This window comes from Phyllostomus discolor, chromosome 5 (assembly GCF_004126475.2).
Source record: "Phyllostomus discolor isolate MPI-MPIP mPhyDis1 chromosome 5, mPhyDis1.pri.v3, whole genome shotgun sequence".
NCBI classification, from domain to species: Eukaryota; Metazoa; Chordata; class Mammalia; order Chiroptera; family Phyllostomidae; genus Phyllostomus; species Phyllostomus discolor.
Window position 1 is genome coordinate 146,211,598 of NC_040907.2, and position 21,675 is coordinate 146,233,272.

General features: G+C 41.5%; 1 long non-coding RNA gene across 1 annotated transcript; it reads left to right on the plus strand.

Moving 5' to 3' along the window:
* Positions 1-889: 889 nt before the first annotated feature.
* LOC118500860 lies at positions 890-20,991 on the plus strand. The gene is made up of 3 exons (XR_004903446.1): positions 890-1,063; positions 17,178-17,184; positions 20,978-20,991. It is a non-coding gene; the product is annotated as an uncharacterized LOC118500860 (long non-coding RNA).
* Positions 20,992-21,675: the final 684 nt, after the last annotated feature.

Sequence of the window (21,675 nt, forward strand, 5' to 3'; positions counted from 1 at the left end):
GGCCTGCAGCAGATGGCATGGACACCAAAAGGACTAAGTGCTCTCGCCCACCCCAAACGCACTTGGGCCAAGCTTTCATGCATTCTCTCATAGCCACGTAGCCTTAGCAGCCATGTGGACTCCACCACCCAGAGCAGTCCGGAACAAGCTAAGAGTTACCTGGATGAACAAGCTGACTGGATGTAGCAACCACCTACAGGCTCCAAAGGACTAAGCTTTAATATAAAGCAGAAACAGTGGACACTGGCTTGCTTTGGCCTTGCGGAAGGCACAGATTTTTTTCCACAGCAAGACAGAGGGAAATGGGACGTTGGAAACCCAGAGGCAGCTTCTCCACACAGATAAACCATGACACACCACAGTTTCCCATGTGTGGGTCCTTGGGATATTTTCCTTGTGGTCCCACAGAACAGACTAATTTCTAATTTCCAGTGATAACAGTTATCCCAGCACATAAGCTAATTGGTGAAATAGAAGACAGAATCCAGCCCTTGCTGGTGTGGCCTGGGGAGTTAAGTGCCAGCCTGCAAACCCAAAGGTCACTGGGTCAGTTCCCAGTCAGAGCACATGCCTGGGTTGCAGGCCAAGTCCCCAGTTGTCGGGTGTGCAAGAGGCAACAGATCGATGTTTCTCTCGCATGTTGATGTTTCCCTCTTTCTCCCTTCCTCCCTCTCCCTTGCTCTAAAAAATAAAATATTTTTTTTAAGATGTTATTTATTTTTTAGAGAGGGAAGGGAGGGAGATAGAGAAGCATCAATGTGCGGTTGCTGGGAGTCATGGCCTGCAACCCAGGCATGTACCCTGACTGGGAATCGAACCTGCGACACTTTGGTTCGCAGCCCACGCTCAATCCACTGAGCTCTGCCAGCCAGGGCCTAAAAACTAAAATCTTAAAAAAAAAAAAAAAAAAAAGAATCCAGAAATGGCCTCAAATCCACAGTGTATGATAAGGACATTTGTTACAAATCTGTGGGAAAGATAATGGTCTTGGAACAACTGAAGAGCCATCTGGGAAAAATAAAGTTGGACCCAGTCATTCTCTACATCAAAATATTTCAGAGGAGTTGAAAATGAAACTACCAAATTACAAGAAATAGAATGGTGTTACTAACAACCCTTCTAATTATAATGCAAAACCCAGAAACTATGAATGAAAAGACTGATACAACCAACTTACAAAAATTCTGTCTGCAAACAAAATAAAAAGCTAAATGGCAATTTGTGAATACATGTAACAGACCAGGAATTGATACTTTTACATATAAAAACATTCAAAAAATGAGAAGCAAAATAACAAAATGAACAATACATAAAGAGAAGAAAATGGCATTTAAAGAAGAGATATGCAACTTAACTATATACTGTGATACCATTTTCCACTTCTCCATTAGTAAAGATCAAGGAATAATATTTAAAATATTGAACACCCAGATGCCAGTCTTACTAAGAAGACTCAGTTGTTTGTGAGAGGTTGTGGGTACAGAAGTGTGCTGATAATTAACCACCAGCATAGTCCCACTGGTGCGTTACAGCTAGCTACCTATCAGCCCTGGTGGAGAATACCTCTCTTGCATCGTTGAGAAATTCTAGAAGGAAAACAGCAATATTTGCCCAAATCTTAAATGGATATACACTATGAGTAAAAGGCCCCATGATAAGGAAATACATCACAGTGTTATCTGAAGAGAAAGTTATAAACAGCACATCTATTCATCAGCAAGGGAATGGCTAAATAAATTATAGTGCATTCATACACCAGAAAGTCTGGAGTCATGAAAAGAATAAACCAGGCCTATGTCTACTGATCAAGGTAGATTACTGAAAGGGAAAAAAAAAAGGCAAAGTTCAGAACAGTGTGTAAGTTACCATTGTACAAAAATTATTACAAATAACATGTTAATTTGTGCATAAGCTGCCTCTGGGGGGAAGTGCAAGTAAATGGTAAGTAACTCGAAGAGATGACCTGGGTGGCAGAAGATGGAGGGGGAATGAAAGCTCACTTTCCATTTTGTATTCATCATACTAATAACTTTGTACTATGTGTCCTCACTTAAAAATGTAATATGTTTAAAGATGAGATTTCAGTTAGGATAACTGAAACCTAAGGGTTTCAGTTAAACCTAAGGGTTTTATTGAGCTGTAAGTCTGCAGAAGTGTGAGCAAAACTGAATTAAGTTTCCCCAAACCTGCTTTATCTCAGTCTTCCTCCTCCTATCATGGCCTCTTTATTCTTCCAGTTGTTCAAGGCAGAAACCTTGGAGTCATATACTGCCCCTCACAACCCACAGCAAATCACTTAGTCCCCTGTTTTCACCTTGTCCCCCTCTCCCTGACCCCGCAGTCTGGTTTCAACTCAGGAGCCAGAGTGGTCCTGTTGAGGCATAAATCGACTGTCGTGCCTTTTCCTCACAGCTCTGCAGCGTCTCCTCGTGTCACTTGGACTGAAAGCTGAAGTCCGTAGAGTCCCCAGTTTGACCTACCACCTGACCTGCCTCTGTGCCCCTGACACATTTCCCACATGCTTCTGGCCACTCCAGCCCTCTACTGAATATGCAGGCACGCTCCCCCACCTCCCACCTTTGCAGGTGCTAGTTCTGCTGCCTAGGATGCTCTTCCCTGAGCATTCCTCAGGACGTACTCCCCACCTTCCTGTTTAAATGTCAGCCTTGTTGGGGAGGCCTTTCAGGACTACCTTTCGGAAACCTTTATTTCACCCTTCCCTTTCTCTCCTGACACTCCCAATTCTCCTTACCCTGCCCTATTTTGTCCCTATAAAAATAAGTTCTACACTCAGCATAAGTTGCTTATTTATTACATTTATTGTTCATCTTGCCCCACTACAAAGGTGAACTTCACAAGGATGAATTCCACTGACGTAGCACAGTCTGGAGCAGTGCCAGGCACGTGGGTAGTGCTCAGTGAACATGTGTTAAGGGAGTGAATGGGCTTCTATGATCTTCACTCAGTTCCCTTAAGAAGTCTACTCACCATTACATAGAGACAGCAGTAGTTAATACTGGCATTATCAATAGTGCTAATAACAACACAGTTATCAATCCACTACCAGGAATAATAATATCAATAATCATAGTTATGCATCTAATTCACTCCTAGCAAGAACAATACCAATCATAGTTTTTTAAATTCCCCACTAGTAGTAGTATCAATAATCACCGTTATGCAATTTACTATCAGTTATATCAATAATCTCAACTACTGTGTACTAAATTCCTACACCATTAGCCAGATAATCCCCTGTGGATTCTCTTCAGATAAGGGAACTAGAGCTCAAGAGTTACACTCGGCCAAAGCCAAGGCTGGATAACTCTTCAGATTCCCCCTCCACTGTGTTCCTCAACCCTCCTCGTCTGCTATGCTCTTGGGAGCAGTCCATAAGGCCTGAGGAGACCGTTTTTCCTCCAGAATCTGTGGGAATGTCGTTGATGCCTGTCCCACACAGAGATCCACGACAGCCAGATTACTTTTCTGGTACTTACAGTCTCCGATCGTGGGTGGCAACAACTGTGTGTCTCTCCCGAAGCCAGCAGTCCTCCCCGACCTCCGTCAGCCTGCAGATTTGGTCAGACGAGCCTTATGTCTCTAATGGTGGGAAGCAGCTCCAACCCCCTCAGAAAAGGCTTGGACTGAGGAGAGAGTAAACTGTGCCTACCTCAGCACCTTTCCTCTTGAAACAGATGCTGGAAAGGATATTTTTACTTAGAAGCTCTAAACAGCTGAATTTAAAACTGACCAATGGAGGATCAGATGGGTTCTGTAGGAAGCTGTAATCCAGAGGTTGAAATTGATTTCTGCTGATAGTTTCAACCATAACATATTTGTCAAGAGGAAATACTGGGAACTCTTAAGGGGCAGTGTTCTGTCCCAGGAAAGAGGAAAATACTTCTGTTCTGACCACTGAATGAATAAAGGAAGAGTGAATCCAGGCACAAATGACCTGGCTGAAGGTTAAAAGATTTTAATGTAAAAAGGCTAGCAGATTGTGGAAGCGAATATAGTCAATTTGGATTTACAGACAGGGATTAAATAAACTAATCTTACAGGAGTCTGTGCAGGCAATTGTTTGGGAGCAAGATAGATTCATCTGCATGCAAAGAATTGTGAATGAATGAGGATCCATGGCTCAGTGGGCGGGCCGGGCATAGCAGAGACCACCAGTCCAGATAACGAGACATTCACGTTTCCCACTGTTTTGTTCTATTGTATCCAAATGTGAGAAGCTGCTTCCCAGTCCCCCACACACAAAGCCCTTTATTGGACTTTACTGATGCATGATCCCTGATGCTTTACTCAAACTGCCAGCCCTAAAGGAGTTTGCTTATTGGTGTCTGGCAGCTCAGCTTTGCCCCCAAGTAGATTTACGAGCTGTGAAAGATGGTCGAATTAACACCCCAAGCATTCCTGATAGGACTAGAGGGTCAGAGACAAGCTGGTATTTGTGTTCCTCCCAGATGCAGCACACCATCTTTGTGTCTTCCAGGCCCTTCCCAGTGGGGTTTGGAGAGAGCAAGTAGGAGGAGACACCACACACCCTTCTCCCAGCTGACAGCACAAAGGGTCCCATGAGATTCCAGATGATGTTATTTGGCATGTAACATCTTCTAATAGCAGCATCTCCCAATTCAAAGACTGAACTGAAGTAACTGTCTGTGATCCCCCATGGAGAAAGAAATGATCTTTTCTCTGGGTGGGATTAACTCCTAGGGCTCTGACAAGTGCTAGGGGTGGGCCTAGAAACATCCATTTATGGAATCCTACTAATTACTAATTGTGGCAGTAGAGCACATTCATTGTAGAAAATTTGGAAAAGGCTAAAAAGTACAACAAAGTAGAAATCACCCATTATAGAAATAGTTTACTGTTAAAATCTTGATGTAATTATTTACGATCTGTTTTCTACACATACAGACAGGTAATTTGTTGGTTTTGTTTTAACAAAGCCAGATCATGTTGTGTCACCTGAATCCTTTCTTTTAATATTATATCCAAAGCATTTTCCCATCTCCTAAATATCTATTTTTGGAAAAGCTTATTTTTAATGACCACATTGTGTTCCATCACATGGAATAAAGTACCTTGACTTAGGGCAGGGGTTGGAGGGGGCAGTGTCAGGAGCAGCCGTCCTCAGCATGTGGTGTGGATAACAGTGCTTCGAACTGAAATCAAAGTTCAAACTCAAGAGGAATTTTTTACTTCTTTCTAATAAAGAGATTCAGATAGAAAAACTTGCTTTCCGAAGGGAACCTTGGCATAATCACCCGAAGCCTTTTAGGAAGACTCCAAATGTGTTTACTAGATACCCTGTGTCCCAAAGTTTCTTAGTTTTCACAGCAAGAATCTCCCTACCGTGTGTGTCCCCTCTTCCTCAATCTCCCACTCTCACTTCTGAAATCCAATACTCCATCCCCACTTTTTTCCTTTGCTCAAAGTATCATATATACCTAACACTGCCTCAGTTTGGGAATTGTCATGTTTATGTGAATTCCCATGCACAGGTAACTAAAATTTGATTTTTTCCTGTTAATCTGTCTCTGTTAATTTGCTTATTAGACCAGCTAGAAGAATTAAATATATACATATACACACATTCATTCTCCACATTTGCCAAAAGCACCATGAGTTTTGCTTCAGGGGACAATGAGTATGTACAAGCCTGTGCCACACAAACAAGATGCAGGATCAAGACTCTCCTCTGAATTTTCACTGCCTGATACTAAAATATATAAAGCCCTAGATGCCTATCAGTAAATGAATGGATCAAAAAACTATGGTCCCTTTACACAATGGAATTCTATACAGCAGAAAGAAAGAAGGAGCTCCTACCCTTTGCAACAGCATGGATGGAGCTGGAAAGCATTATGCTAAGCGAAACAAGCCAGGCAGTGAAAGACAAATACCACATGATATCACCTTTAACAGGAATCTAAACAACAAAACAAACAAACAAAAAAACTAGCAAAATATAACCAAAGACACTGAAATAGGGGATAGTCTGACAGTAACCAGAGGGGAGAGAAGAGGGAATTTCAGGGGGGGAATGGGTAGGGTTTACAGGAACAAATTTGGAGGACACATGGACAAAAACTAGGGGTGGGGGGTAATGGGGGGGAAGGGGGGAGGGTTGGGTGGGTGGGCTGGAATGGGAGTAGGGGGGAGAAAACTGTACTTGAACAATGATTAAAATAAAAAAAATTTAAAAAATATATATATATAAAGCTTTAATAATTCATTAAAAAATATGAAGTTATTACAAGAAGAAACAGTAAAAATTATTGGAACAATAAACAATGGAATGGTATTTCAAATCAATGAAAATGAATTAATTATACAGTAAGTGGTCCTGACCCTGCCATTGGAAGTGGGGTTCTTGTGTTGTCACAAGGAAAGCATTTCAGGAGATCCACATATGGGGGATTGTGGTACCAGATGCAAAACCAAAAGAGTGCCCCTTCTGGGTTCCCAGTGTCGTATCTCTGTCTATCCTGCCACAGATAATCAAGGCAAGAAAAAGGGCCAAAGCCCAGAGATTCTGTGCCATATTAAAACTTAGTCCTTTGGAGCCTACGCAGTCTGCCATGGGCCCCAGGAGGCTGCTAAACCCACATGATTACTACAGAGAGAGACCACATAAACAAATGAGGTAAGCCCTGGCTGGTGTGGTTCAGTGGACTGAGTGCCGGCCTACAAACCAAAAGGTTGCCAGTTCAATTACCAGTCAGGGTACATGCCTGGGTTGTGGGGCCAGTCCCCTGTTCGGGTGTGCAAGAGGCAACTGATCGATGTTTCTCTCCCTCCCTTACCTTCCCTCCCGTTGCCCAAAACATCATACATACTTAACACTGCCCAGTCTTAAGTACAAGTCTTAGGTAAAAAATTAATAAAATATTTTTTAAAAATGGGGTGAGTTTTAACCAACAAGAGAGAGAAGGGCCTTGTTAGCTGGGATTATGTTATCATGTCTTGGGCTTGATGTTTCAAAATAACCAATCAACTTCCCAAGCTTTCCCAGGCTTCTGATGGGTCCACCTCCTAACAAATCTATTTCCTTCCCAGGCTTGACTGACAGGCCTCTGTGGTTGCCATTTTGCCTCCTCTGTGCATGTACTTACTTCCTTCTTTTCTGTTCCTTCCCCCAGTGATCTGAGGGGAACAGACCGGTGGTTCCCTGGTGAGTGTATGAAGCTGTACCTTCCTAGGGAACCATGCAGGCTTCTAAATATCTGATCCCCTTTGCTTCCTTCCTTTATTAATAATTAGCTAACTACCCACACCAATGCTAATATGAGTGATTATTCAGAGAAAAATGAAATCTTTACCTCATATCATATTTGAATATATATTCCAAATGGATTATAAAGCCCAATATTTTTAAAGATAGAACTAGAAGATGAAAAAAATGAATATTTATGTGATCTCAAGATGAGGAAACATGAAAGCAAAAGAAGTTGTAAATTGAAAGACTGAGACATTACATTAAAATTTTAAAATTCGATGATGTATAAAATACATAACTACAAAAAGAAATATAAAACAGACCAGAGATATAACAAGAAAAAAAGTTCAACCTTAGAATTAATAAAATAAACAAAAGCCAAAACAAGTTAACACCAATTTTATCTATCAAATTGGGGGAAAAATTTTTTTTAAGAATAATACTCTTGTAGAGATGCTAACGATGGGTACTCTTGTATACTGCTGGTAGGAGTGTAAATTGGTACCTTGCAGGACGATTTGTAAATCTGTAATTCATAAAATGATGAAACATCATTTCCCAGCCTTCCTTTTCAGATATTAAGAGAAATAATAGCAAATATCATCTACTGTGTGGTGTTATGTATCAGACTATACCAAAATGATCACCATTAATTTTCCTAACAAAACTATGTGGTTTCATCTGTAATGATGCTCATTTTACAGCTGCAGAAATGGGGGTTAACTATTTGTAAGCTGTATACATTTCATTTTTCTGACACTATTTCCCATGTATTGTTTTGTTTTGTTTTGTTTCGTTTGGTCTGATTAGGCTCAATACACATAATAAATTAGAAACATTAATCCTATTCCCCAAATAAAGTCTAGAGGAAAAACCTTATTCATAGGTCTTTAGCTGCCTTCTGCAATATGCAGAGCTGCCCACCAGCTAGGGTGCAAAAGGATGATACTCTGCACTGTAAGGCCCACTGACTGAAAAGTCACGTCATCTTATCACTGCATACTTGGGCCTTTAGTATAGAGGCAATAGATGACTGGGGCAGTAGAACATTATTTATGTAGTTAAATCCCATTAGAACCTCTAAGGAATGGAGTAGAGCCAAGAAGTCCAAACCCTGTCAATCAAGGACATTGGAAAATGCATTCATGATTCTGCACGACTCTTACCAACAAGTTAGTCCATCCTGTCTCTCGGATGTTTTGTAAAGCATGTATTTGGACTTCTTGTCTTTTATTTTCAAGATTAAATTGTTGTGGTATGAAATGCATTTTCAGAACAAAACCCTAGTTCCTAACCTTGTATCTATAGAAAATAAATTTTTATGATTCAATTAAGAACTATCACACAGGAATCTTTTTGACTGTATTATTAAGAGGTTGCCTATAAATCCATTGTGTTAGAGAGGTGTTCTCAATGCTGGTTGTCATTAGCATCACCTAGAGACTTTTGAAAACACTGCCACTTGGGCCTAACCGCAGAAATTATGATTCAGTTGGTCAAGAGTAGACTTAGAGTACATATCAGTATTTCTTAAAAGATCCCAGAAAATCCTAATGTGCAGCCAGAATCAAGCGTCTTATTAAAGTTCTCAGCATTTGATCCCTTGAATTTCCTTCTCAACTGGGCGGCTGGTTCCATGCAGACAGGGACCACATCGATCTTGTTCATGATTGTCCCCCCAGCATCCAGCCCAATGCCTGGGATGTTTGTATTAAGTGAATGCAATGATACCCTTGGAGTTCATTGATTCAGACCTGAGTGGTAGCTGATTTAGATCCACCACTGGCCTTTGGGGAGAGTGGGGGATGGCAGGAACTAGAGGCTCTTAGAACTGGCTTGAGCCAAGTTTGGAAGTAACTGAAGATAAGCATATAATGGGTGCCCAGGGTATGTGGGGGTTTTAGCAAGGGTTGGAGGCAGGCTCAGATAGCCTTGAGTGTGAAAAGACTGATTCAGTGTGAAAAACAATGATTTCTTTCTTTTTAAAAAATGTTTATTGAGAGAGAGAAATATCGATTTATTGTTCCATCCATTCATGCATTCATTTGTTGATTCTTGTGCCCTGATTGCAGATCAAACCTACAACTGTGGCATATCAGGACAACACTCTCACTAACTGAGCTACCCAGCCAGGGCAGCAATGATTTATTTCTTAAAAGACCCTGAGATATCAATTATGTGAGGAAAGCGAGATAGGAGACCAGTTAAGGGTTTGCAGTAGAGACCAAAGTTGGCCAAGCCTGGGGAGCTATGGAGTCACTCACGTTCAGGGACATGCTTCTGCATTCCTCTAATTCCAAGCACGAACTTGTGCTATAAATCAGAGCTGTGGTGGCTACAGCAGTGTTCAGAGGGGATTGATTCTCATCAAAGAAGATTAATAAGAATGGGGTTGGAGTGGTGGGGATGGGGGAAAGCGGTCATAAAAAGCTGGCATAGAAGAGTTCCAAAGACTAGGTAGCCAGAGGGAAAAGATGCTGCTTTGGATTTTCTGCAAGTTGCTGTTTGAAAGAATGAAGGGAGGCCCAAAGGCTGGCCTCCCTTCTTTAAAAGAGTGTGATATTTTGTATTGTTCTGGCCCTGAAGCAAAATCATAAGGGCAGTGTTTGGTGTAAAGGAGGGAGGAAGCCAAAGTACAATTTTTATATATTGTTTTAAAATATTAATTATTTAATTTTGACTAGATATTATATTGGCATGGCTCAATATTAACACACAAAACATTATTCAGACTTCCGGCAAGATGGAGGAATAGGTGGACGCACCGTGCCTCCTCGCACAACCAAGATTAGAAAACCAATAATTTACAACAATAATTTACTATCAGAATAACACCCAGATCCGGCAGAGGATTTATCTGAATGGAAGTCGGGCAGCCAAGAAGTTGAAGTAGACGCGTTCATCCGGACTGGTAGGAGAAGACGAGCCGGCGGGCGCGGGGCTGGCTCGGGTCGGCGGCGCGGAGGTCGGGGGAAGGTTTGGCGCGAAATCGGCGCAAAAGCCATCCGGCGCGCAAGAAGGCAGCGGTGATCCCTGAGTACGCAAGCTGCGGCTGGCAGACCCAGAGGGGCAGCGATTGTGGACCAGGGCAGAACTCGCGGCCCAGAAGCCCAGACAAGGGTCTGAGTCCAGGGGAACGGAACTACCGCCATTGTTTTCTCCCACCCCGCCCCCACATATAACGTCACAATCTAGCGACTGGAGTGCCCAGCCCCGGTGAGCACCTAAGGCTCTGCCCCCCACCGTAACAAGAGCAACCAGACCGGAAAAAAAAAAAAAAAAAGGAGAGACGGGGGAAAAAAAAAACAAAAAACAAAAAACAAAAAACTATGTTTTCAACAGAGCAGATCAGTCCCCCAGGTCTCATCCTTTTGAGCGACCAAGAACTAGCCAATCTATCAGATGCGCAGTTCAAAACACTGGTGATCAGAAAGCTCACGGAACTGGTTGATTTTGGACGAAATTTAGATGAAAGAATGCAGATTACCATAAAACAGATGCAGGAAGACACGCGGAGGAGAGCCAATAGTGAAAGGAAGGAATATGAGTCTCAAAACAATACAGTGGACCAGAAGGAAGATAGAATCAACCAAGCAGGAAAGCATGATGAAATAAGAATTCAAAAAATTGAGGAAAAGATTAAGAGCATCCAAGACACCTTTAAACGTTCCAATATCCGAATTATAGGGGTACCAGAATCGGAAGGGGAAAAGCAACAGATTGAGCACATATTTGAGCAAATAATAAAGGAGAACTTCCCCAAACTGGCAAAGGGAACAGTCTTCCAAGAAATCCAAGAAGCTCAGAGAGCCCCAAAGAAGTTGGACCCAAGAAGAAACACACCAAGGCACATCATAATTACATTAGCCAAGGTAAAAACGAAGGAGAGAATCCTAGAAGCAGCAAGAGGTAAGAGGACAGTCACCTACAAAGGAGTTCCCATCAGACTGTCAGCTGATTTCTCCAAAGGGACTTTACAGGCAAGAAGGGGCTGGAAAGAAATATTCCAAGTCATGAAAGACAAGGACCTACAACCCAGATTGCTCTATCCAGCAAAGCTTTCATTTAGAATGGAAGGGCAGATAAAGTGCTTCTCAGATAAGGTCAAGTTAAAGGAGTTCATCATCACCAAGCCCTTATTTTATGAAATGCTAAAAGGACTTATCTAAGAAAAGAAGATAAAGAAAAGACATGTATAGTAAAAGGACAGCAAACTCACAAATATTAACAACCACACCTAAAGCAAAACCAAAAGAAACTAAGTAAACAATTAGAACAGGAACAGAACCACAGAAATGGAGGGCACATGGAGGGTTAGCAGCAGGGGGGTGGGAGGAGGAGAGAGGGGGAAAAGGTATAGAGAATAAGTAGCATAGAATGTAGGTTGAAAATAGATAGGGGGAGGGCAAGAATAGTACGGGAAATGTAGAAACTAAAGAACTCATAAGTATGACACATGGACATGAACTAAAGGGGGAAATGTGGGTGGGAGGGGGGTACAGGGTGGAGGGGAGAGAAGGGGGGAAATGGGACAACTGTAATAGCATAATCAATAAAATATATTAAAAAACAAAACATTATTCAATAAAGTCTTTCTTCTATCCACACTCCCTAGTCGCCCAATTCTCCCACATTAAATAAATGCTATTATTTGTTTCTAGTGTACCCTACCAAAGATTTTAATGCACATACAAGCACATATATGTATATATTTAACCCCCCCTTTTGAATTCATATTGTACACATTGCTCTGCATTTTCCTATTTTCTTTTCCTTTTTTATTAGAAAGAGAGGGAGAGAAACATCAATGTGTGGTTGCCTCCCACATGGCCCCCACTGAACACCTGGCCTGCAACCCAGGCATGTGCCCTGACTGGGAATTGAACCAGTGACCCTTTGGTTCACAGCCTGAGCTCAATCCACTGAGCTACATGAGCCAGGGTGAATCTTCCTATTTTCATTCAACAATGTGGATCTCTCCATATTAGCATATCCAAAACACACTCAGCTTGCATGGCATTCCATTATGTGGATATGCCTCAATCTATTTTATCAGTTTCCTATTGATGGACATTGACAATATTTCAAATATTTGTCATTATCAAAAAAAAGCTTCAGTGAACAACTATATGGTCATGTCATATTTTGAACGTGTGAGTATATCTGTTAGATCAATTCCCAGAAGTGGAATTGCTGGTCAAAATGTGTAAAGGGAGTGATAGGGAAAACCAAAGTGCAGTTTAAAAATGTAAAATGTGGCCCTGGCTGGTGTAGCTCAGTGGATTGAGCACAGGCCTGTGAACCAAAGCATTGCCAGTTTGATTCCCAGTCAGGGCACATGCCTGGCTTGCAGGCCATATCCCCAGTGTGGGGTGTGCTAGAGGCAACCACACATGGATGTTTCACTCCCTCCTTTCTCCCTCCCTTCCCCATCTCTTTAAAATAAATAAAATCTTTAAAAAAAATGTAAAGTGAACATAGTGAAAATTGAAAGGTGTAAAAGGGATTGGAGGGAAAAGCAAGCCTCCCTCCTACACCATCCCCTACCACTCAGTTCTCTTTATAGAATTAATTAACATCATCAGTTTCTTCTGCTTTTCCCCAGAGATTCTGTGCATAATCAGATATATATTTGGGTTTTGTCTTTCTCATATTATTCTTCTTTTGTTTTGAAAACCACAAATAACAGCACACCTGACACTTTGCTTTCCCCCTCTCCCCACAGCCTATTTAAGATACCTCTGTGTCAATATGCATTGCCTTAGTCTAAAGGGTAATTTTCTAATTATACCCCAGTGTGGTACAGTTGTAATCAGTCTTTTAAGTTTCTTTTTTTACCCAGCTAGAAAACAATTTAGCTCAAGTCTGAGATTCCCATAGAGTTGGAACAAGTCTTAGAGGTTACATCTGTTTTCAAGATATGAGTGATTTGGGGCTTTGTTGTATTTGCATTTCCATCTCAGTGGACCGACCATGATGTGGGGGAAGAAAGATGATTCAAGAAGGTAAACCACCTCAGAAGGTTCACACTCTCTGACTCGCTAAATCCTGATGAACTCCAGGAAGCTGTCACATCAAGTCTTACAGGTAGCCTATCCCATTCAGCCTTCAACTGTTTTACATCAGCATAAAATTTGTATTACAAATAAGGATTTGGGTCTGCTATACCCCCTTGGATTTCAGAAGAGGGGTAGTAAGGCAACAGAGGTTAACCAACTTATTCATGGCCACCCATCTAATATAAGCAGAACTGGAACAGGAGCCTCCCAAGCAGTATCCACCTCCTTCTCCTCTTGCCAGGATCCTCATTCACCTTCTCAGGACAGCTGGTGTCCTAAGTTGGTAGTTAGCAGAGGATCTCACCAGCTCCTTCAGATGACATCTGTGCACGTGACCACCATATTACTTGAACACAGAGAGCTGCTTGTAGAGTGGACGTTCCAGGCATCCCTGCAGAACTATGGGGAGGATGTTAGGGGAAGAAGGCAGTAGGTAGTCTGATCTCTCCAGTAGAACACAGGACAAATTGGTACAACACTAAGGAAATGGTAGATCCAAGAGCTCACAAGAACCACGCATCAAAACACTCGTGGGCCTTATCTAGGCGAATTGCATGGTAGTTACTAAATGTAATTCTTATCCGAATCACCTGGGATAGTCTGCAGGTGAAAAAGAGTCTCCCAAGAGTCACTTGCGAAAGATCAAAGTGGGGTCCAGAAATTTGTATCTTTTACCAGCACTCTGGGTGGTTCCAACAGAGCTAATGCTAAGCCCACATCTGAAGAAATGCAAATGAAGTGGAAAGAGCACTTTACAGTCAGATGTGGATGGGTCCAGGGCTCAGCCCTTTCCCTAAGACACTTACTTGCTCTGAGCCTCAGTTTCTCACAGTATTAAATGAAGGGAAAGATCATGTGTGCCCTGCCAACCTGACAGGGTGGCCATGAAGCTCAGATGAGGTAATGTCTGTGAAAATACTTGGCAAATACTTGCATATAAATGCAAGGAGGCGTTACCTCATTGTGCTCATGAAGAAAAGGTATTTGGAAGAGCCTGATTTATTTCCAGGGCTCAGCAACAGCTCCCAGCTACGTTTTGGGAGTCTGCTTCAAAATCCACATTTATTTTCTCCCTAAACATTTTCTTGTCAATAGGCTTTGCCCGTGAATGGCTTCATTGTAGGTCAGCTTCCACTTTTCAGGGCTTTGTGCTGATTGGTTCATTTCAGAGGCTGAGACTCAGTGCATTAATTATAGAACTAATGAAAAGAGTGTTCTCCCTCCAGACTCATTCTTGGCCCTAGCCCCTCAGAATTCCCTGAATTTGGAGGACCTTTGTGGCTTGAATCTAGATCACAAGATAGCCTTTTGGTAATCCCACGGGGTCACAGTTGCACCCAATGCTTCATTCAAGGGAGGACCAAGGAAACGGGAATAAATGCCCGGCATCTGCCTTCCTGCTTTTCCTAGAGAGATGCAAAAATTCGTAGTGACAAGATAGAGATAGGGATAAGACAGAGCCAGTGTGGGATTCACTCCCTGGAAATTTCTAGGAGTGGCACAATGTCCTGGTACTTAGGGTTTTGGTAGGTCTCCTCGAATGTCAGAGAATAGCACTCCCTTCTCCCAAAGAAGGGGTTCATACTCTGTGGTCTCTGATCTAATGAAAACACAGATTGCTTCAGCTGGATTAAAAGAAGTTTCTTTCTCTTTTCTCCTTTAAAGTGCCTGTAGGCCTGGAACTACCTTTTAGAACAAGAGATAAATTGCAAGAGGTCTTTTCATGACCAGGTAGAGAGAGCCTTAATTTTCAGCTTGCACAGCTTGCTTCCACTAACATGAAGGAGTATTCTTTCACGTGGCCTCCTCCTTAGGCTGTTCTTGACCTCTCATGATTGAGGTACTCATAGTTTTTGCAGGCCTTGTATTCTTTTAATAAAGAAGGGAAAGCCATTTGAAGATAGAAACAACAGTCCTTTTGCTGTTGCCTCTGCAGAAACAATTTTAGCACAGAATGAAAAGGCAGCAGGTTTTTCCCCAGTTGTCAAAACGCTGCAATTGACCTTCTCTTTAGGCGAGGACCTGCCATGGTAAGTTTCAGAATAGCTGATAGTGTTAAAGGGCCTCCTTTAAGAAGGCCTAGTGTTCTTAAACACCTAGAGTTTGATTACCTTTTGCCCCAGCTTTAATAAATATGTCCTCAATGATTACTAGAATCAAGGCAATGCACAGGAGAAGGAAGGATAATTACTAGCACTTACTACACACCTGCTCAGAAAATGTTTTTCTGCAGGAAACTAAAAAACAGTAATTCCCTTTGCCTTAGTAATTCCCCAAACCTTGCTGTGCTTTGCAATTACCTCAGATCTTTTTTAAAAATACTCATGCCAGGCTCTCACTCCTAGGCATTCTGATTGAATTAGAGTGTAACCTGGGCCACAGGGATTTTTAAAAGCTCCCTGGGTGATTCTAATATCCAGCAAAGTTAGGGAACTACTAGCATAATTTCTGTTCTTCAAGTTTCAGTTCAATATTTCTTCCTTCAAGAAGCATTCCCTCAGTCCATCTCTCCCATCACCTCCACACACAGCCATGACCTTGACCCTGTGGGGTATCCCTCCTAGTCTTCTGCAGCACCTGGTACTTACCTTTTCATAATACTGACCACTGCACTCAACATCCCTTTTCCGGAATCCTGGGAGATTCTTCAGGACAGGCCAGCTGTCCCACTTACCCTTGAATCCCCAGAGCCTAGAGCATCATTGGTTAAGTACTAGTTGAAAGAGTGAAGTAATTTTCTGTTTGGACATTTCATTTTACTTGTTCTGTACATGCCAATTTTCTTTCTCTGATGATAATAAATGTCACTGTGTTTTGCTCAATTAATCACTTTTTCAGTTATTTGATCATGTAATAAAAACGAAGCATTTGCACTATTTTATGTTTTCTATGTCTTATAAAATATCACAGGCTGGATAAAATATTCAGCTGGAAATATTGCCAGCTGAAGCTCTCAAATAAAAGATCCAAAAATCTTGGTTTTTCACAAGATTAAATGATTTGACTTGGTTCAGGAGCACTATGTATGAAAATATGTATTTACTCTAAGGTTTCCGTAGGTTTAATACCCGGTTTTGCTATTACTTAAAAGTTTGTTTTATAAAATATAGCTTATGAAAGTAGACAAAGGCAAACCAGTGTCTCCATTTTGTAAGTTTCAAAAGGGCGTGTGCATGCGCGCAAACATACACATACACATTTCTGAAGTTGTACAGGCTTTATTTTCAAAATTCAGACAAAGAAACATCTGCAAACGCAGGCCCCCCTGACCACGAAGGGGTCAGATGACGAGTCTGGGCGACTGGGGGCCTTCAGAACCACCATAATTTTCTCCACGCTCCGGGCCCACATTTCTGGTTTCTGCGACGCCCGCAGACTTCTTAATGTCTGTCTTTGTAACTACGCCTGGACGCATGAATGGCGGTGAAAATAACATGACTGTGGAGCGCGCGGGGGGCGGGGGAGGGGGGTCCGGGAGGGGCGGGGGCCGGACCACTGGGAAGGTCAGATGCGAAGGGGCTACGTCACTCAACCGGCCTCAGGCCACTGACTCCTTTTAGCGGCGAGATGTGGGCAGGCAGAGGATGCAAAGGACCCGGGTCCGCGGTTAACCCTGTGCGCGCATGCTACGGAGCTACCCCCGGCACACAGACCATCGTCCTGGAGACGCGAGGCATCACCCGCGCACAGACCACTGTCCGCTGTCGCAGCACCAAGTCCATTTTCCTCTGAATGTACCCGTGGGCCTTTCGGTGTTGTAATTTTTTTTTTATTTCACCATTTACTCACCATAATTACTTTACCCAGAACCATATATTCTCACTACAATTCAAATAATTTAGAAAATATTTTAAGGTAACCGTGGGGCCCCGGGAAGCTAAAAGTAGGTGAAATGTAGGTGGCTCCCTTTGCTGGCATTCAGGACACAGCGTCCAGAAGAGGGAAGCCAGCATCAGGCAAGCTCTTAAACTGCACACCTTTTCCTCCACACCTCGCACGTGGGAACAGTGAGGGAGTGGCCTTCTCTCTTACTTTTCTTCTCTTTTCCATAAATTTGTGATATTCGTAAGTAGAAGCCTCATCAGTTTCCACTTAGTTTTTATTAAAACTTTTTACTTCAAAAATACTCAAATCTATGGAATAGTTGAAAGTGTAGTGCAATAATACAAGTGAATATTTCCCTATCCTTCTAGCTTCAGCACTTGTATTTTGCTATATTAGCTTTATCAGCTATCAGTACAGAGAGATTTTTTTCTCCTAAATTATTATATATTGTAGATCTCATGACATTTTACCTTGAAATAATTTACATATGGCAACTAGGAATATGACCTTTTCCTTCTTAACCACAATACTGTTATGACACCTACAAAAATTTAAATTTCTCAGTTGTTCCAAAAATGCCTTTGAACTAAAAATTTTAAAATCCAGAATCCAATACAGATGGATTGCATTGCATTTAGTTATGTTATTTATTTTTATGATAATTCTGTTATGTAATTTTATTATTTTCAGTCTGCATAGTACATTTCTGGAGTTTAAATTTGGGGACTGCATTTATTCTAGACCTATCTTTTCCCTAACGTTAGCACATTTTTAAACCAAGATTTTGACAGAAATCCTTTGTTGCTAAGCTGCTAGTACACAGGTGGTTTTCCCGTGCAGACTGGAGTGCTTCCTCCTCTGCAGTCTGGCCCAAGCCTGATGCAACACAGTCCCCTTTCCCAGGCGGTTGCCTTCAGAGCCAAGTGTCCGGTAAAGGCTCTTAGTCTCTCCATTGGCTCCAAAGGCTCTTACTCTCTTACCTCCCCTTTGGGTCCACGACTTCTGTGCTGTTTTACAGTAACTCTGATCAAGTCCGAAGTAAACCATTCTATTTTCTCTTCTTAGGTGATCTTTAAAAATATTTTTAAACTTTCCCCAAATTCTGTCACTGTTCTGGTCACATACGTGGACCTCAGAATTCTTTTCCTACACTTCTGTTGACTTCTCCCTTGGCTTATCTATAATAAATGTGTATTGAGTGCTTGCTATATGTCAGACAGTATATATACATACATATACATATATATACGCTTATATATATATATTCCTCAGACCAATGTCATAGAATTGACACTGTTCATTAATATTACCTCCATTTTATTTTTGTTTTTTAAGATCTAATGCTCTTTTTTAAAGATTTTATTTATTTATTTTTACAGAGAGGGGAAGTGAGGGTGAAAGATAGGGAGAGAAATATCAATGTGTGATTGCCTCTCGAGCGCCCCCTACTGAGGACCCTGCCTGAACCCAGGCATTTGCCCTGATGGGGAATCGAACCAGCAACTCTTTGGCTCACAGGCACTCAATCCACTGAGCCACACCAGCCAGGGCTATATTGCTTATATTTTAAAGATGAGGATATTGAGGCTTAGAAAAAGTAATTTGTCTGGTGGGTATGGCATGGCAGGACGTGGAGCTGGGACTTGATCCTTGGTTATCTGACTCCAGAGGTCATGTTCTTAACATTAAACACTACCTTTGAGACATTAACATATTTAGAGCTCTCCTTTTAAGCAACACGTAAAAAGCCTGCATAATTGGAAGTTGTTTCATCCATCAGGTTACGTCACTGTTTCCATAAGTCATTTGGTAGAAATTGGTGATACTCATGTGCCAGGGCTGTGTATTGAGCACAAGGCTAACATTTTAACTAAATGACATTTGGAGAGCTCATATCAGCTAGCTGTTGGCTCACTGAGGCAGAACACCACTGGTGATATGCCTGGGAGTCAGGGAATGTTTGACCATCCCCTAAACCAGTGGTTTTGCTATGTCTGAAATTCCAAAAACCATTACAACTAAATACTCATTTAGATGAATGACATAGGTTGCCCCTTAGTTACTTTGTCAACTGAGAACATTCAATTTTTAAAATTACCATTTTATAGACCTAGTATCATCATTTTATAAAGGAAAGGGTATTTAAACCTATCTCCCTCTACCCCTACAAAAAAAAATTAGAAGGGACATTATCTCAAAATCAAGAATAATCCTTAATCTGAAAAATTTGGCTCTATCAAAATACACTATCCTATTTTTATTTTTCTTATTTTGTGGTGGACAGATATAAGCCTCATACTGAACTGGTTTTGGATATGACCATACAGACCAACACCATCATTTTACTAAGGAGATGATTCATCAGACCTCTTTACGTGAGCCAGATTGCTAAGATGGAGTCTGCAGGCCCAGATGGAAGGGATTAGGCAAAAAATCACTGGAAGTGGTTTCCCCCTGGTCAAGTGCAAAGGCCTGATGCATCCATAAGCCTATGGACATAGGACTGGCAGAAAGACATTCTGACTCAGCCGGAACAAGGGTGCACAGAGGATGAAGGATGAAAGTATTGGCGGAGGGTGTTCAAGGTCTATGGCCTCGTGATGGGAGAGTGGGGCAGTGATGAAAAGACCTTGGTTCAAGTTCCAGCTCTCTTCTGTGTCTTTGGAGAAGTCACTGAATGACTATTAACCAGTGTCCTCACTCATAAAATGCCATCTCATAAGGTACGTAAGAGGCCATTCAAGAAAATGCTTTTCAAATTAAAAAGCAAATACAAATGATAGGAATTATTATTGATGAGCTTTTATTGACAAAGGCTTTAAAACAAATATGTGTGGTACAGTTCTGGAGTAGCAAGAATTTTAGTTTGGAACATTATTTTTATGTCACACAAGTTAGAGACATTGAGGGAAAGATTCAATCATAAATAATCCTAAAATAATTTAAATAAAGCCAATTTTCTGGCCTTTATAGAACAAAGTATATCTCAGCTAAAGAGATGTTTGAATTGGAAACTTTGAAAGAACTTTAGAAATATTGTTTGGTTCTATATGTTGCTTTCAGAGATGAAACATTACATTATAAATGATAGCAACTTATATGATGAAATTAAAATATTTTATAAATATGTTAAGATATTTATAATATTTTATGGAAAAATATTAATTTATCATATACAATCCCAATACAGTGCTTGAATGTGATTTATACAGTTAAGGATTTATTTCTGAATTTAAGATATCTATTGACAAATCCAGTAGCTACTCCCTCAGCAAAATAAAGTATCTCAAAATTGAAATTAATAAAAAAAAACTAAGGACTGTTATGACTCAAAAATTATCATCTAACTTTGCATTTCTGGCAATAGAGCACAAATCAAGCTGTTATAATCCAAACAGCACAACTAACAATTTTGCTGAAATGAAGACAAAAATACATAATAACTCACAAATTACATGTCGTTATTACTCATGCGGCATTCGCCAATGCAGCAGAATGCCAGATGTGCACCACAATCATTAACTTCGAATGTCTTTGATATTTTACCAACTCCCACTAATGTAAAAATTGAGGGTTTTTAAAAATATTTTTAATTTATTTTTTAAAGATTTTATCTATTTTTAGAGAGAGGGGAAGGGAGGGAGAAAAAGAGAGAGAAACATCAATGTGAGGTTGCCTCTCATGTGGCCCCCAATGGGGACTTGGCCTGCAACCCAGGCATGTGCCCTGACTGGGAATTGAACTGGCAACCCTTTGGTTCATAGCCTGCACTCAATCCACTGAGCTACACCAGCCAGGGCAAAAAAACAAATTGAGTTTTCATATGTATATGTTTAAATATTTGTTGTTTAAAGGTATCAAGGTAAAATGATAGAACACAATTATTAGCTTGAATTAGGCTTATTTAATATTTAGGCTTTTGATCTGGATTTCTGTCCACCGGCACTCTTGCCCCAGGCCCTGCAGATGTTGGAGAAGGACTGAGAGAGGCAACTCTTATTTGGTGTGATGTCTCTGCCTGAATAATCCTAGTATTGCCCACCCCTATTTCTTCAGCTCTGAGAACCAATTCCTTACCTCCATGCCCTCCCCTGATGTCTTACCCTCTCCCTCTTGGATTTCCAAAAAGGTTCTAGTGGGACAGACTTTTTGTTTTAATGTGCTCTGCTCCTCAGTTTAGTGTCCCCCACCCCTCCCTGGGGTTCTGGAGTGGTTTTCTGCGGGGTGGACTGCAACTTAACCAGAGCAACACCACAAGGTGTAGGATGCTGTTAGGAACCACCCTGCCTGGTATCAGAAGCTGTAACCCCCGCCAAGGCTAAGGTGGAGGGAATGACCTTGGACTGTAAGCCGCTGAGGAGACAAAAGCTTATCTCCCTGGCAGGAGCTCCGCTTCTGCTCCTTTTACTTCATCCATAACTGGCCCCCAATGCTTGGTTGGTTAGCCAATGACGGGTAAGATTCCCCAAGGGGGGAATGACCTGAGACAGGCATGATCACGTGGGAGGCCCCCAAGGAAGGACTTTGGGGGCTACAGCAAAAGGGGGTGATGGACTCTTG